Raw genomic sequence first — 17,949 nt, forward strand, 5'->3', positions numbered from 1 at the left:
AGCCACGAGTTGCCCACAAACCCAGAGCTGCTGCTCTCCACGGTGACCTGCTGCCACCAGCCAGCCCCACCTGCACAAGGAGCTGACTGGGGCACAGGCAGCAGGTTGTCAATGAAGAGCAATCAGCACAAAAAGACTTGGCAAAATGTGTGTTTTTCTTTCATCGAGTCACCTCACACACAACTGCAGGTCAGTGATCCTAGCACGTGGAGAAAGCTGTAACCCTGCTCCCTCAGGATGACTACTGCAACAATGAGAGGGGCAGAAACAACCCCCAGCCTCCCCCCAACACCCCCCAGGCAGCGACCTCGTGCACTGAGGAGTAACAGGACAATAAAATCAACAGGGCTCACACTGGGACACGCTCACTGTATGTCCTTGGCTGACACTCAAGTATCTGAAAGTAATGACTCAGGATGCAATTCCTGTTAGGAAGCCTGTTTTGCTTTTACTGCTGCCTCCCAGCTGAACGGGCCCCTAGGAGAAGGTACATCCATCTCTCCCAGGGTTCAGCGGAAGCTGAGCTCTGCTAATGCTCCTGCCTTGAACTCTTTGCCAGACTAAGCTCTCCTCAAAAGCAGAAAATTAATTACCTGGCGGGTTTATGGGCTTTTCACAGGAAAGAGAAACCCCTGATGTTCTCACTCACAGTGTTGGGGATGGAAAGCACCAGCACTGAGTTTATTTATCGCCGTGAAGTGCCAATGCCAAGCTCACATGCTAAAATTTTCTAGGAAACTCTGTAATGCCCAGTCAAATAGCTTTGATGTTCAGCCTACAAATTGTGCCATGCATAGCACAGGAGGTCAATTTTAATGCCACAGAGAACCCTGGCCATTGCCATGTGGTTGGGAAAGCAATCCCACACCAGTTTAAAAATCCCTTCTCCCTGTGTGGGCGAAGCTAGCCCAGCAGAAAGAGGTTTTCTCACTTTCCCCTCCTGGGAGATATTCCTAATCTAGTTTTTGCACATTAGGCAAGAGTGCAGGACATGCTGTGGTGGGTGCTGGTGCTTTGGTTCTGATGGATTTTGCTTTTTCATGTGGCTTTCCCCTGTTCTATTACAACATTACTGACTACATAGAATCATTGAGTGCTTTTGTCTGGAAGGAACCTTAAAACTCATCTCTTTCCACCCTCTGCCATGGGCAGGAACACCTTCCACTATCCCAGATTGTTCCAAGCCCCATCCAACCTGGCCTTGAGCTCTCCCAGGGATGGGGCAGACACAGCTTCCCTGGGCAACCTGTGCCAGGGCCTCAGATAAATGAGCCAAGGTTACTCATCACACCAAGCCTGGGTGCACTAGAGCAGAAGATACATTGCTCTTTCCACGTTCTTTCCATTCTCTCTGATGGAGTTTTCTGGGACAGTTTCAGATTCAACAAAAAAAAAAAAAAAAAACAACAAAACTTTAAAAAAAAAATCATAATTTTTTGGAAAAAATCCTAATCAAACTTGGCCACAGAAAAAACAATATTTCATAAAAATGGGATATTTTAAAAGAAGGCCCTTTATTTCCAAGGAAAACAGCACTTGTTCATAATAATTGTGTGGGATTGCTCCTGGCCACATTAGACCAGGACAGCCCTGCCTGGGGATAGGAGCTGGCACAACCACCCAGCACAGCACAGCCCCCATCCCCACCACAGCAGGGCCTTATGTGCACACATGCAGGTGCTTTATTAATGAAAAATGATCCTTTCTCTCCCCATCCCTCCCTCTCCGTGCCAGCATCCAACACTTCGTGGGTTCCTTGACATCCACAATATCAGGGGCATTGCAGCAGCTGCAGGTTTTGCCCAGTTTTCAGGAGGAAATAAGGATTTTCACAATTTAATTGTTAAAAGCCTTGTTGTCAGCATCTTACCAGTTTTTGGAAAGCCTGGCAGCCCTGGCAGATGAGGTCAGCTCTCGGTTGAGTCGCTGGAGCGTGACTGCCATGGGCAGCTTTGTGTTTTGCAGCCCCACAGCTGGAGGTGCCAAGCAGGATTGTGCAACCTGTGTGGCAGCCACAGGCATCCCGTGCAGCAAAGCAGCCTCCCCCAGCAGCCAGCACGCTCCTTCTGGGCCAGGGGGAGACACCTGGGCCACACAGACTCATCTGCCCTTGCTCAAGTGTCTTGGAGTTCAGAGGGAAGGGTGACAGCTTCCAGTTTTTTCTTTAAACCAGAATAATGTGTCCCATGCAGAAACCCACAGAGAAATAAACCCACTCAAGAAACCCACTTTGTGACACCTCAGAAGCCCTGTAAGACAAACCCCTCAACTGCAGACAGTATTATTTTGCAGATGTACAGAGATTTTCTCCTTAGATGGCAGCTGCTGCCCAGCTCTTCCACCTGCAAAACCTACATGGGTTTTTCCTGGCCAGCCAGGTGATTTTTCTCACACCAAAGGTGCTTTGCAGAGCAACCCTGTGTGCCCCCAGTGGAAAGGGGTGCTGCACTAAGTGATGCTGTATTCTGCAGAAATGTACTCTGCATTAGGGGAGCACATCACACCTCTGCTTTTAGCTCAAATGCAGGTGGGAGTTGACCCTTTGCTAGCCACACTTGCTCAGTTTTCCCCGAGGTGAGATGTTTCTAATGTCTTTAATTTTGGGGCAAATGGGTAACAATTTGCTTTATTTCATAATTTGTGACTAGATCCTGGCTCCCTGCTGGAGAAATATTTCTGGAGAGGCAAGGAAGAACTTTCACAGAGCTGCAAGGCAGAGTTGCAGCCAAGGTCAAACCACGCTGCCCGATCCAAACATTCACCCTAGGAAAAAGGAATGAAGCTGGGACACATCCCCTCTTCCAGGGCCAGCATCCCACTATCCCTCACCTCTCAGTGACACTGGGGGGAGCTTCCATTTATCTTGGACATGAATATCAGGGGTGCTGCAGGACAGGAAATGTTGTGTTGGGTGGTGGTGGTGGTCAGGTGATGCTGGATTCCCAAAAGTGCCTCCAGAGAGGAGATGTCTGGGCAGGCCACACTCACATCCACACTCACAATCACACAATCACAATCACAATCACACACTCACACTCACTCACACACTCACACTCACACTCACACCACAGATTGCTGAGCCAGGAAAGGTCTCTGGATGCAGTTCCAGTGGGGTTTATTGCAGCCACACACTGAAGGGCTCCAGGAACAAAGCCAGGGAGCGATGGAGGGGCCAGGGATGCGCTTGGGGGGCGGAGCCGAGGGTCAGGGTCCAATAGGAACAGGGGAAAGTGGTGCATAGGCGGGGCCAGGGAGAGGGAGAGCCAATGGGATCACAGGGGCGGGGCATTGCAGCAAACTGGGGCCAATGGGGAAGCAGGGAAGGGAGAACTTTCTAGAGAAAGGACAAATAAGGACAAAAGGGGAGGGACAGCCCACAGAGCACTGGGTACCCAGAACTGGGGTACAGTAACGTGGGGGCGCAAAGAACTGCGGGCAAAGCTTTTTCCTGCAGTCTTTATGTGAATAAAACCTTCTTTTGATGCTTTAAATTCACACCTTAGAGGGCTCCTTCCACAACATCACTGCCTTTGGCTCTGGAGCCTCCACGATACCTCTTTGGCCTCATCTGACGCTTTGGTTGAGGCAGGAAGCCGGGGTGGGTGTGGGATGTTCAGGCTCCGCTCACAGCCGTAGAAAATAGCGTTACAAAACTCCCAGCACCGTGTTCTGGTGCTGTTCCAGCAGGACATTCGGATAATGGGAAACTGCAGAAATAAATCTGAGTCTTGGCTCTGCACAGCCTGGGATCTGCCCAGCTGGATCCAAGATACGGGCTGGCCTTACGGCACCCACAGCCCAGTGGGACCAGAAGCAGGGGCTATCTGCTGCCTTTTGCTTCTCTGCCCCATCTGCCTTCCCAAAAATAACCTCAGATTCTTGGAAGATAAAGCCTTTCAAGATCTCTTGATCTTTAGTTTTAGGTTTGGGTTGGTTTGTTTTTTTCTCCTTTTAAGCTTGATGTTTCCAGAGGTTTCAGCTGTTTCTTTGGATCTGAAAGTGATGAAAGAAAGGAAGCAAACACCAAACAGCACTTCCAGCCACTCTGAAATGCCAGTCTGGGTGTACACTGTAATCCAGCCCCCTCAAACCCTCCAGCCTCAGTATCCTGACAGATGGTCACCTGCAGCTCCCCTGCCTTGCTCATCCAGCTGGAGCTGAGCAGGAGATGAAGCTGTTCTGGAGGACTTACTGTGTCTCTCTGATCCACCAGGCAGAACCCCAGGGGAGGTCTCAGCTCTAGGAGCAGACTTTGTTCCCTGTGTATCCCATACATGACACGTGGGACTGGGCTCAGGTTGGTAGCATGTGGGCCACACTTGGAAACACCAAAGGCTGTGGTGGAGCTGTTCCTCAGCTGTTCCTCAGCTGGTTCCAGAACTATTGGCCAAACCACAAGGAGACTGATCAGAGCTGAGGCACAGGCACCCATCCTTGCTCATCCAGTCAGGAAGGGCTGCATCCCTTTGGAGCACCTCTCCAGCACACAAGTTCTCACTTTGGGATAAGTCAAGTTGCTTGACCTCCTTAGGCAAGGGTCCTCATTTTTCATGGAATCAGAGAATCTTAGAATGGTTCAGGTTGGAAGGAACCTTAAAGCCCACCCAGTCCCACGCCCTGCCATGGGCAGGGACACCTTCCACCATCCCAGGTGACTCCAAGCCCTGTCCAACCTGGCCTTGGACACTGCCAGGGATCCAGGGGCAGCCACAGCTTCTCTGGACAGCCTGTACCAGGGCATCACCACTCTCACAGGGAAGAATTTCTTTCACATATCCCATCTCAATCTGCCCTCCTTCAGCTTCATCATCTACATTCATCAATCTACCCTTCATCAGCCTCCATTAGTTTTTGCTTCTTTCCAAGGAGGTTTCCCAGAGAGCTAGATAAGCTGTACAAGAGGCCCTTCCAAAGTGTTTCTTCTGGTCCCAGTGGTCTGGAAAGCCCATCTCCTGCTGACAGGCTGATGGCTCCAACCAGCAGCCCCTCATGCACAAACTGAGCAGTGTCACCACTGCCCAGCGGTGGACAAGAGAGTTTCTGTGGCCTTTGGCCAAGCTGACCTGTGGTGAGACTGCAGATGTTCACGTGGTGGGTACTCAACAGAGCAGATGGGGACACCACAAACACACATCAACCAGCCCAGCCTTTTGTTGAATGCAGCCCTTGTGACTACCAGACCACAAAATGTTCCCAAAGAGCACCCTGGTGTGCTGGCAGTGGGGGCTTGAGGGACAGACAACCAACACTTGAGCAGAGTGTCACTCCTCGTTGCAGGAATGATGGTGGGCAGGTAGCTCTGGTTTTGAAATCAACCATGCTTAGGGTTTATTTGTTAGCTTAGGCCAAAATGCTTAAATGAAGCTGCAGCAATTAGCCCTCTGTTTCCCAAAAAGATGAAACTGAGAGGTTTTTTTAATCAGAAGATATGAAAGAAAGATGTTTCATGAGTAACATAAGGCTAACAAGCCCATCCATCAAAACTGAGAACTAAAAATACAGCTGGAGTAGGAATGGGATTAAGGCCCAAATGAGTCACCTACCACAAGACCAGATGTTGTCATGCACTGGCCATCCAAACTGGCACACAGTGGTGGCCCAGTGCACCAGCAGCAGCAGGGTCAGATACAGGGGGACAGATGTGGGCAGAAGGTGGCAGGAGCTGGAAGGTCTCACCAGATCTCTGCAGTGCACTAGGACCAGGAGTTTGGCAGAATTTTTTAGGTCAAATTCAGCAGTTCAAGTGAATCCACTTTTAAATTTGAATGGAGTTGCATCCCAAATCCTTGATTCACTTGTAAGACACCTGATGTTTTACAGGAAGAGCTGGGGAGCAAGGTGTGCTCCCTGCAGAGCTGTTACGTGACCTTTTCCTGGCACACAATGTTTAATGGGTGATGCTTGGTCGAAAAGCCACAGAAGTCACACTGCTGGAGATGATCCATGGCTGCAGCTGGATATCAAACACTTCCAATGACATATCCCTGGAAACAAACAGAACAGAAAAATTTGGGCAAACTGTGGGGTATTTACCCAGTTAAACCACTGCAGAGGCAGACATTCTCCATGCAGAGGAAGCCAGGAGAACAGACATGTGACATCAACAAAAAACTCCTGACTTGTCCCTGTGTGACAGCAGAAAAATGCAGGATGTTCTGTGGCCAAAAGGTGCAGGATTTTAGCATACCTGTGAGATCATGATGCTGGGTAAGGAGCACCAGGGAATGGAACTGAACAGGGTGTGAAATGCTGCTTTTGGCAGCAGCAAGGGATGGAGACTCCCTGAAGAGCCTGTGAGAGGCTGGAATGTTAATGGTTAATGATGCAAAACAATTGGCCACTGGCAAAAGCAGCAAATGCTTTGCTGACTATGCCCAAAGTAACACACAGATCCCGAGGGGATGAGCTGGGCTCTGAGACAGGTATGGGAAGAGACCAATAATGAGCAGATTCTTGGAGGCAGGATATTTCTTTTTATCATGTCCTCCCTTACATATTGGCTCAGGTGTGAAAATTCCCTTCCAGGGAAGTACTGAGGACATCCATATATAAACCTGAAGTTATTAAATCCCTTTCTGATGAGCTGTAATTAGCTCAGCTAAGATGACAAGAGAAGCAGCTGTCATGTCTTAAAAGCTGTCATAAACCATCAAAGAACCTCAAAATTCCCCTGATCCACCTGTTAAGTCATGCAGCATAGAACTCTCTTCCCCAGGGGAGGTACCTGGCTGTTCCCACCGAGCCTGAGCATATATTAACCCATTCAATATTGCATTTTGCAGCCTTCCTCCATCCCTGACAGATCAAGACTGTGAACATCACTTTGACCAACTTACATCAAAATTACAACAACCAGGTTTTGTCACTGGTTGGGTTGCTGGGTGATAACAGCCATTCTGTGCTTATCCCTTCTTTCTTTTCCCTTATGCATCTTCTTAAGTGTTATTTTTATGTTTCTGTATTACTGCAGATAATAACCAAATCAGCTACATAACCATTTTCCATTGAAACCAAAGTGTTGTAAAATAAGCCCTCTGTATATATGCATTTATAAGCACTGATCATTCAGTGTTATTTCACTCTAATCCACCCAAGGAATCTCTTAATCTGGGTTACCTTCTCCTCCTGGGGCGGGTTGTAACAGAGCTGACATTCTGCCTGTGAGAATGGGATGAAGGAAGAGGCAAATAAATCCCCTTTTTTTTCTGGCCAGGTGGTTTCCTTCTGACAAACGATGGCTGTGGTTCAGGCAGATCTGGTTTTACAGCCCCCCTGTGCCAGCCTGACATGCCCATAACTCTGCTGTGGCAGATCACTGAAACAATTGCTCATTCTTCCAGGCAAGCCAGAGGCTAATTACAGTGAGGCATGTAACACGATTCCAGCAAAGGAAGAGGTCTTCAGGGCTGGCTTTCCACTCACTGCCCAAGGGTGCACCTCAGTGCCCTTTTTACATGCACACACTTCCCTTTGCACGTCCCAGGTGGCCTCGGAAGAACCTGAGGCTCGCCCAGCATCCCTGTGCTCACCAGCTCCTGTGACACACACCTACGTGACAGTGAGACCTCGGGGACATGGAGAATGCTGATGACAGGGAAAACTGCCCAGGTGATGTGGGCAGGAGGGCTGTGCTGAGAGGTGACCCAGGAGAAGTGAGGGAGACATTCTCTCAGTGCTGGAGCTGTGGCACCACAATTCTCTGGTGCATCACAGGGAGGGCCAGAGCAGATCTCCTCATTCAAAGGTGGGCTCTGGAGTGTGGTTGAGGTACTGGTAAATGATTAATGGATGAAAAGCATCTAGGGTGTTGCAGATCCCAGTCTGTGAGAGAAATGTTAAATGATGGGCATGCAGAGCTGCCCCAGCCCACTCACCTGCCTTCTTCTTGCCAGCTGATCCTGTGGGTGCAGCTCTGCCCACCTGCAGATCGGGGTGGCCCATGCAGGGCAGGGGGAGAGATCCTCCATGTCAGGAAGCACAGATTGTTTCTTGGGATGTGGGAGCTCCCTATGGCAGCACCAAGATCTCCCCAGCCCCAGAGGAGAGGCGCAGGCACAGACTCTCCATGCCTGGAGGGGAAGGAGAGTCCCATGGACAGCCTGAGCCGTGCTCCACGTGGTACTCCCAGCTGAGCCAGGGAAGTTCCCTGGGAATCGATGCTGAACAGGACATTCAGCATTCACGAGCTGTTCCTGACCCCTCTGTCCAAGAAAGAGCAGTGAGGGATGGTCTTCAGAGTCCTGACCCTGACAGAGGCTCAGCCAGGCTCTCCAGTTGGTGACTGGACAGAGTGGGTTTCTGTGGGAGCAGGAGGAGCACCAGCACCCCCTCCCTGCCCTGCTGCAGGGGTTTGGGGGGAGCAGGGCCAGCTCAGAGGCCACAGTGTCCCCGACTGGTGGAGACAGATCCGTTCTCCACCACTGCTCAGGAATGCGGCTCGAGGTGGAGCAGCAGGTGCTGGAAGGAGGGTTGCAACCAGTCTCACCCTCCAAGAAAAATACCAGCCCTGCTCACCAAGGGAAAGGAGCAGAAGCAGCCCCTACACAGCAAGATTTATGGGCCCCAGCAGGCTGGAAAAAATCCAGTGAACATTTCAGCAAATCCAGCCTCTGTCAGAAGTTACAGAGTGATAGGTGTAAGTCCCAGCCAGACCCACAGCTGCTGCCTCTCCTGAGCCAGCCCTGGGCCGCCAGTGAAGTCACCCTCGCACCTCAGGTTGTGGGGACGGCGGTGGGGTCGGTGCAGGTGGCGGTGGGAGCACCACTGGCACCACCCTGGAGGTGTTTCTGCAACAGGACGGGCAGGGGGGGTCTGGCAGGGGGGTGCACTGGGGGAAACGTCACACTGAGTGCATGGGGCTGGTTTTAGAGGGGCTCTGATGAGCACAGGGCTCATTTACAGGAAAATGGGTCAGGGTTGATCCCAGCATCCCTTTTGTAGGTCCCAAGCTGGGTCACCTTCTCTGGTGTCATCTTCCAGGACCCACATGCTGTTGGCAAACATTTCCTCGTGCCCACAAGGACCACAAAGCCCACACAGACAGCTTTCCCCTTTGTGGAGGAGATTGCTGCCCCTTCCAAAGATCTCACAAGGGCACGTGGTCACCAAGCCTTGAATGGATGAGCAAGAGGAGGAAAAAACCACAGGTGATTACTTTAAAAGTCATTAATATCTGTATTAGTATTGACTAATGGCAAATCTCAGCCCATCCTCTTGTCCTCCCCTTTTTGGGACAAGGCCAATCTCCTTGACTTTGGAAAACACCTGCCACACTGAGGATGATAAAATCATCAGGATTCTGCAGCTGGGAGGGGCCAATGCTCCTCATCCATCTTTTCTTCATCCCCATTCACCTCTTTCCTTCTGTATTCTTGGGAAATTCCCCCCACACCCCCCCAACCCCCAAAATTCCAGGGCTTTTTGCACAACAAAACCAGTCCTGATGTTGAGATAATGCCTCTGTCCCAGTATCCACACGGGAAGAGATGGGAGACAAGCCTCTTCTGCAGAACCAAAGCTGCTGTGTGCACTTCCCACCTGTTCTGCTGCAGGGGAGGTGTCAAAATCCCCCAAAACCTTGTGGTCTCCAATGAGGGGATGAGTTTGGACCCTCCTGTTTGGACCCAGACCTTTCCACAGGATCACCACCTCAACAAAACCACATTCATCACTCCAACAGGACTGCAGCCTGTTTAATTTAACCATTTAATTGGACTGCTACCACCAGGTTGTATTCTGACTCTTTCAGTTTAAGCCCGTGTTTCAGTACTATTGCCTTTATTTTAATTTTCCTATTAAATTTGAGTTCTGACTTGGAATCTCTCACAAGATACTTGTGTGGAGTTAATTCCTCCTGCTGGTTTGCCTTCAAACCAAGTGTGAACAGTAGGAACAGAGACAAGAGGGTTGTTCTGTCCTAGGAAGGGACAGCTGCTGGCTTTGGTGTTGCAGACATCAGTGCTTCCCTGGGAGTTAATTCCTCCTGCTGCCTGGAGCCTTGTGTGCCACAGGCAACAGGCCTGAGATAGACCATGAAAACATATTACAAGTGTAAAAATCCCCCTGGTTTTCTATATCCTGAAACTTTCCACACACAAAATCTGAATATCTGCAGCATTTTCCTCCAGGAAAACACATTTCAGAACAACTAAGCAAAGAGGGGGAGTCATAAAGCTGACGGGAGGTTGGGCTCATCTCACTGTGTTCCTCCTGACATTTCCCTGGCCTCAGGGAAGGCTGGAGCATTCCCCAGGAGGAACAGGGATACCCCCATGCTGCCCATGCCAAGGGTCAGTGTTGAGTGGAGGTGAGGCAGTGACAGGAGGGGTGGGTACTCACAGGAGATGAGGGGCTGTCACCCAAAGGTTGCACACTTCAAGGTCTGGCCATCATTTAAATCAGTGAAGCAGCCAGATAAAACAGCAAGGCCTTGTTTTATATATATATATATATATATATATATTATTTTTTTCCTTAAAAAAATCTAATTTAAAAGCTCGTTACCTTCTGTAAAAAAAAGGGGTTGAAGCCTTTGATTTCTCCCCCTGGGCAATCTGTAATCCCTCAGCTAAATCACGAGCCCTTTAATTAAGACCTCAGTCATTTGAATTGTTAATGAAGATCCATTGGAGGACCATCATTCTCATTCCTGATTTCATCTTGTGCTCGTTAGGGACTCCTGATTAAAATTCATCATCTCAGAAGATATTTATAACTCTCTAACTATCCCTAGACCTCATTAATTCGAAGCCACCTGTTTGGGAAGAGATGGGGGGACCTGAACGAGCGGGAGCTGGAGCTAAGGGGACACTGTTGGCTGACAGGTGACAGTGTTGGCCTCGCTGCTTGGGGTAGGAAGGTGTCTCTTTATGGACTTTTGGATTTGGGTTCTTTTTCCTTCTGAACTGAAGATTGATGAGAGGGAGGCGAGTTTTTTCTCTCGTTCTGTCTCAGTTGTTTATTTTTCCTTATCAGCATTACAAGGTACAAGGAGCTGTGTGCACTGTGATAGAAAAGGGGTAAAATGGCCAACAAAGATCTTCTTCAAGGTCTTTTCTATGTCCATTTACCCAATTAACAGGTGCCAACTAAGTTATTTTTATTAGTGACCCAATGACCCAACACCTTTGTGCTGCACTGTGGCATTTTCTACCCAATCACTCACTACTACCCAAAAACCCCTAGGAAAGAACATGAAGAATAAAGAAGAAGGACAAGAGACAACACCCTAAATCCTCCATCTTGTCCCCTGCTCTCTAAACTACCTTAAACTCTAAACCTCATTCACCCAGTGATTCAAGAAACTTTCTAATTCACACATTTACACTTTTCTTATTTAACTTTAGCATTTGTTCTCATGTATCACCATGAAAACATGCCCATGAATTTCATATTATATGAAATTCAGTGTTTCTTTGAATTCTAGAACTAAGTATTAAAAACAAGGGCACACAATCTGTATCTCAGACTCCAACAGGAAGGGACACCAGGGCTGCAAGGGTCACCAGGGAGTCAGACACCAGCCAGACTGTGTTTAGTGGGGTGACAGAAGTCTAAGCAGCCACCAGCCAGATGTGCCACAGAGGAGGGAGACTCCTCCTACATCTGTGTCCTGAAACACATGAGGATATGAAGATTTTGGAACGTTGAACTGTAGGAAGAGCAGTTCATGACTGCACCACCCCATGACTCCTCTGTCCCAGTGGACAAACAGATCCTGCCTGTCTCAACAACCCTCCAGGGACACAGCCTGGGTAATACAGTCTGGCTGCTTCACAGCACTGAATTCCTGTCCTGAGCCCCAGTGAAGCTGAACCAGCCTCAGGGACCTCACCCCTGCATGGGTGATGGGTCCTTTTCCCAGCAAAACCCCCAGTGGAAATAGAGAGGGAACCCCAAAGCATCCAATTCTCCTCCCGACCCATGCCTCAGTTTGCCTTGCTCTGGGTTTTGTCTTTTGCTCTCCCACCGTGTCCTTGCACCACTGGAATTTAAGCAGAAGCTCTGCCTCTTCCTCTTCTCCTTTTTCTCCTCTGCCATCCCCCACGTGCTGCCCTCCCTGCTCCTCTCCCCCATCCATGTGGCTCTCTCTTCTCACCAGCTGTCCAGCCCTGAAGTTTGCCATGACCCTGCTGATCTTCTGCAGCAATTGCTTCTCCCAAGTTCAGCCCAAGTTTGGGTCAGGCTCCCTGACCAAGCCCAGGGATCACAAACATCCCAAGAAGTTTCCCTGGAATCATTTGTCCCCTTGACCCAAAAGGAGCACTTCCCTTTGGGACACCCAATATTTTTGTTTAGCTTCACGTTCTCCTGCTTTGGGTCAGGCTTTAAATAAAAAGGCCCTATGAAAATAGGAAAAGAATTATGTTTCAAGGCTGTCTAATGAAATACTCCAGCACTTCTGAAATGATACATTTTACCTTGGAAACATCTAGCAGGACTGTGCTGACACTTTCACATACATCCAAATGACTGGAACCTGAACTTACAGCTCCTTTTGGTCCTGTTGAAACCCTATTTTTGGTGAATTCCTCCACATAAGAGTTCCAGCTGGCTGCAGCCACCCCTGCCTGGGTTTCACTGCCCTGCAGCCTGGGTGAATTTTGGGACAGCTCATCCCAGGCCCCTTCCACCTTGCATGTCACCACCAATGCTGTGCCAGCAGTTTGCAGCTCTTCAGCCATAATCTGATGTGTGAGGCTGAGGAGAGCCCTCCTTCCTCACACAGTCACTGAGCCCAGTCCTGTTGGTACCAGCCACCACAAGACAAAGCAGGAAAAAAAATCCCTGGGTTGCTGTGAACAACAAAAAAGGATGATAAATGCACTTTGAATCTCTTTGCCTCTAGACAGACACATTTAAAAGTGACCTGCAAGGGACCTTCCCCTTTTGGTCCCAAATAATAGAAGCTCTGAATGAATTTTAACACTGGGTTTATTCCCCTTATGCTTTTTTTTTGTCCCTGTTAGCAATTCAGGTCCCTGTGCAAGCCCCTGAATGAGAGAGCGCAATGAGGATGCAACAGGAGGGAAGAGTGAACACAAGTGAATGAAAAATGGTTTTTAAACACTTTCCAAAGTGCCCAGCTTTTATCCTGCTGGAGTGGGAGAGGTTTAACGCAGTTTGCTTTGTGCCTGACAGATTTATTTAACTCCAACAATTGTGTGGCAGCTCAGAGAAAGGAAGCCTTTGTTGGAGTCACAGCTCTCCATGGCAAGCAGTCTCCATGCCTTTGCTAGAGTGAGGCCACTTTGCATGGAAGAATGAACTGCTTATTTGGGATGGGTGACCCCAGAGCCCACTGCCTGCTGCGAGGCACAATCTGGGATGGTCCCTCTGACAGCAGCTTCGAGCTTTGGCTCTGTCTGTGGTAGCCAGGAAAGGCTCACAGCTGTGTGTGTGTCCAAAGAGCAGGGGCTCTTCTGAGAAACAGAAAGATTCAGGGGCTGGGACAAAAGTCCCTGGCTGCTCTGAACTTCTCTTGAACTTCCCAAAGGGGCTTGCTTACATCTGAAGTTTTCCAGGTGGCATTTGAGTAAATGATGTGTGATGAAGCTGTTATTTTGATATCAGAGCAGAGGATGATCCACCTGGGTTGAGCAGAGATAACCACATTGCCCCAACAGGCCCCTGGTGTTGTTTCATGGGGGCAAAGCTGTCCCAGGAGCCTGTCTGCCTAGAGCTGGCTCCAAGGAGCATTTGGAAACAGAGCTATTGTCTTGGACCCATGACTGTGGAGCAGAGTTTCTGCACCTACAGGACTCTTCTTCATAGGAACAGCATCAGCTGAAGGGACCAGCTTGGTAAACATCCTAAGGAGTCCCTCAGCCTTTCCCTTTGGGCCCTTTGCTCCACAGTATTGTTTGGAAAGATTTGGAGGTTTGGAGAGATCATCACAGGTTAGGTCAGGTTGAAAGGGACCACGGTGGGATGGTGGGGTCCCACCTGCCTGCCTCAGCAGTGCCATGCTAGAGGATTGTGTTCAGATGGTTCTGGAATATCCCCAGTGAGAGACTCCACTCCCTTTCTGTGCTGGGGTGCAACACTGGTGATTGGATTCTTTCCCCCAGCACTGAGACTGATGAGAGAAGCTGTTTTCTCTTGCTCAGGCTTGGTTGTTTATTCTTTCCTTATCCATATTACATTTATACAGAGTACAAGGAGCTACACACACTAAGAGAGGTGCAAAATGGAGAGCAAAGAATCTCTCCAAGGTCTTTTATGTGTCTGTTTGTCCAATAATCAAATGCCAAATAAGTTATTTATTTTAGTGACCCAATGACCCAACACCTGTGTGCTGCACTGCAGATTTCTTTATCCAATCACTCATTATTACCCAAAAACCCTTAGAAGAAGATGAAGAAGGAAGAAGGAGAAAGGGACAATGCCTTAAATCATCCATATTGTCTCTTGTTCTAATACTTATAACAGCTTAAACCCTAAACTTTCTCACCCAGTGACTTAAGAAAACTCTATCTAACCTACACACTCACATTCCCAGTTTCTCTATTTAACTTTAAAAGCTTTCTCCATGGTGTTATGTGAAACTCAGCACTCTCTTGGGTGTCAGGGCTTATTTTCTGTGCTTCTGACCCCAACATTTGTGGACAAAGGGAAAAGGGCTGTCAAGGCTGTACCTACCAGCTCCCATCTTCTGCTGGCAGCAGGACCACACGAGCCACAGGGAAGGAGAAATCTTCTTTAACAGGCACAGCACCATGGTAAGTCTCTCCCAGCCCTAGCAGAGGGCAGAAACCTCACTCGGCTCAAAAAATATCTTTCACCAACATCTTTCCACGTTTTGACACAAATAAATGCCATCAAGGCAAGACCATGCTTGTCCCTTGGCTCTTCCCTTGCAGGACAGGGGACCCCCGTGACCCTCAGAGCAGCTGCCACCACAAGCCACTGCCTCCCTCTTGTGGGTGAATTTGGGCAATGAGGGGAGCACCCAGGAAGCCCTGGTGAGGCTGGCACCTACAAAAACACCCCTCTGACCTCACCAAACGGGGAACAACCGCGCAGCATCCCACGCTGTTCAGCTTCGGGAACACAAACCTTGTAGAGCCCCCAAAGGCTCATCCTGCCACAGACCCTCGTGGTGGGCAAACAGAGCCTTCCCAGTGGGCTCAGCCAGCCAGAATCTGCTCTCTGTGTGGCTGCAGAGACTGGGACTGAGGCAAATGAGGGGAGAAAAGGACGTGCAGTGGTGCCAGAGCCACAGTCTTGGCTCGTCTGTGACAGGCCGCCCGACTCTTGGCTTGGGGAAGATTTGGATCCTCCACAGGCAGAGCAAGATCAGAGAATCAGAATATCCTGAGCTGGAAAAGGGATCCACAAGGACCATCAAGTCCAGGCCCAGCAAAGGACACCTCAATAATCCCTCCCTGTGCTGGAGAGCAGTGTCCAGACTCTCCTGGAGCTCCAGCAGCCTCGGGGCCGTGCCCGTTCCCTGAGGAGCTGAGCCAGCACCCTCAGGGGGGAGAACTTCTCCAGACATCCAGCCTAAACCTCCCCTGCCCCAGGTTGATACCACTCCCTGTTTTTGGGCACCAGAGAGCAGAGATTGGTGCTCATCCCTTGACTCCCTCAGGGGGAAGCTGTGAACCACTGGAGCCTTGAGATGATCAGCGTTGACCGGAGCACAGGAGAAGAAACCAGCCTGTCCAGAGCAATAACCAACCCACACAGAGCATTTGGGAGCAGACAGCAGTGAGGAACAGAGCAGCATCTCCACAGGTTCCACTGGCTGCTCAGGACTGTGGTTCCCATCTGAAAAACCCAGGTTTCTCCAAGCTCTGGGGGCTTCCAAGCCTTTGGAAGCCATCTGAGTCCCCAGGTGGAACTGGAAGGAAAAAGGGAGTGGAGCTATTAAAATCCCCTTCAGGGGCACGATGGGTGGCAGGGTAATCCCAGCTGCTCCCAGAGACACTGAGATAGCCCCAAGGGATGTTTTAAGAGGCCTGGAGATAAAAAGAAAAAGGCAGAAAAGAAATAGTCAGGGGAACTGAATGAGAATATGCAAACTCAGCTAAGACCTGCAAGGAAATGATAAAGGCCAGGGAAAAACAGAGAAAAATAACACTGCCAAGAAGGCTATTGGGAATAAGAAGGAATTTTGCAAATTGCAGCAAAGGGAAAGCAAATACAGTGTGAGTCAGCCCATTAATAAATGAGAAGGGAACGCAAATTAATGAGAATTCAGAAGCAGCTGAGGTACTGACCTGCTTTCAGATTTTCTGTTTCATTCCCAACACAACTGAGATCTGGGAGGTGTTAACCCTTTCCTCTGTACCCTGCAGCGTGACCCTGTTGGTTCAGAAGCTCTGCAAGCCCCTGGCACTACAGGGGCCTCCTTCAAACTCCTTTGTGCACTTGTGCAAAAGTTTCCTCTCAGCTGAACCACAGGTGATGGATCCCTCAGCCTCTGGGCACCCTTCTCCTGCAAGTCCTCATTCCCATGTGGCTGGGCTCATCCAAGAGCCTGCAGAAGGTCTCCTCTTGCATGTCCCACCCCTCTCCTGTTCTGTTTATTTTATTGATCCTAGTTGATTTGAAACAGTTTTTAGAAGTTTTTTTCCCCAGACAGACAGAGACCAGTTTCTCTTTTTACTCCTGCTGGGAGCTGTGGATATTAACCAGTATAAACCAGTGCCAGCTCCTTTATGGCCATGAGAGGGATCTCTGATCCATCAGAAGCCTTTGGCCAAAAGCAGGAGGGTGGAGGCACTGGTCATTCACAACACAGACCACTCAGATATCTGCTCCATTCTTCACTGGCTCTTTGGGAGGTCCCAGCACAACCTCTCTGCCAAGTGGCAGCAGTTTGTTTTATGGGTCAGCTCCTGTTTGATGATGTATTGATTGATCTTTGCCACCACCAGCCTCTGAACTCCTCATTCCCAAACTGACCTGCATCGCTCCAGGATCTGCCAGTGCCTCAGTCTCACCCTTCCCCTGCTGCTTCCATCAGCATTATTTGCAGGGTGAGATCCTGCAGCCTCTGGGTCACGTTGATTTTTGCCCTTCACAGCAGCCCAGAGTCACTTCACAGCAATCATCCTGCTAGGACACACTTAAGGATTTTCCTGTCCTGATTTTGCAAAGAGAAACAAAATCCAGAGGCAGCAGAGTTAGGGAAACCTGTAGTTAAAGCTGTTCTGGCCTCTGACAGACATTCAGTGTCCTGGCTGCACTTTCCCAGGCTGGATTCCTGCCTACATCGAGTAGCTGAAGAGCATTTTCAGTTAAACCAGCACTGCTGTCAGTCAGGGAATGAAAATCTGTCTTTGGAAATCATCGGAGGGCTCTACAATTAATGCAAGAGTCAGAGGTGCCACTGAGATATGCATGGTCTTCCATGGGGTTTTTTTCCTCCTTTTCCTTGTCTGAGTCCTTAAATAAATGTGCATTTGCCTCCTGAAGGACCTGGAATCTGCATTTTCAAATGGTTTTTATAGATCTCTACTCCAATCCTCTCCAAACTGGAGGATGGGCAGGCAGACACATCGAGTTCCACCTTCTCTGAGGGTCCCTCTTGTCATGTGCATTTTTTCAGGCTCTTGACCTGCTGTTGAAATTATTTTCCACTGGCTTAAGCCCTTCTTGAGAGTCTGAGCTCTGAGTAAATACTAAATGTCAAGGATCATGACCTAAAAAGGGGGCAGAGAGGTGTTAGGTGGGGACACTGAACTCAGTCCTCCAGCCTTTCCAGTCCAGAGTAGCCAGGGGGGTGTTATGCCAGCTTCTCCCCAAGGTTTGTCTGTCCTGGATGTCCTACTTCATCTCCTCATCACCTCAGCATCAAAAACTTCCCAGTGCTGTCCACATGGCAGCTCCCAGAACTTCCTGCAGAGTTCTTCACCTCCCTCCCTTCCTCGCCGAGTTTCCACTGGGGCTTCATGTGAAAGTGTCTGTGGGGGTACTGGTGGAGCAATGGAACCAAATTCC

This window comes from Parus major, chromosome 21, assembly GCF_001522545.3.
Source record: "Parus major isolate Abel chromosome 21, Parus_major1.1, whole genome shotgun sequence".
Classification (NCBI taxonomy): Eukaryota; Metazoa; Chordata; class Aves; order Passeriformes; family Paridae; genus Parus; species Parus major.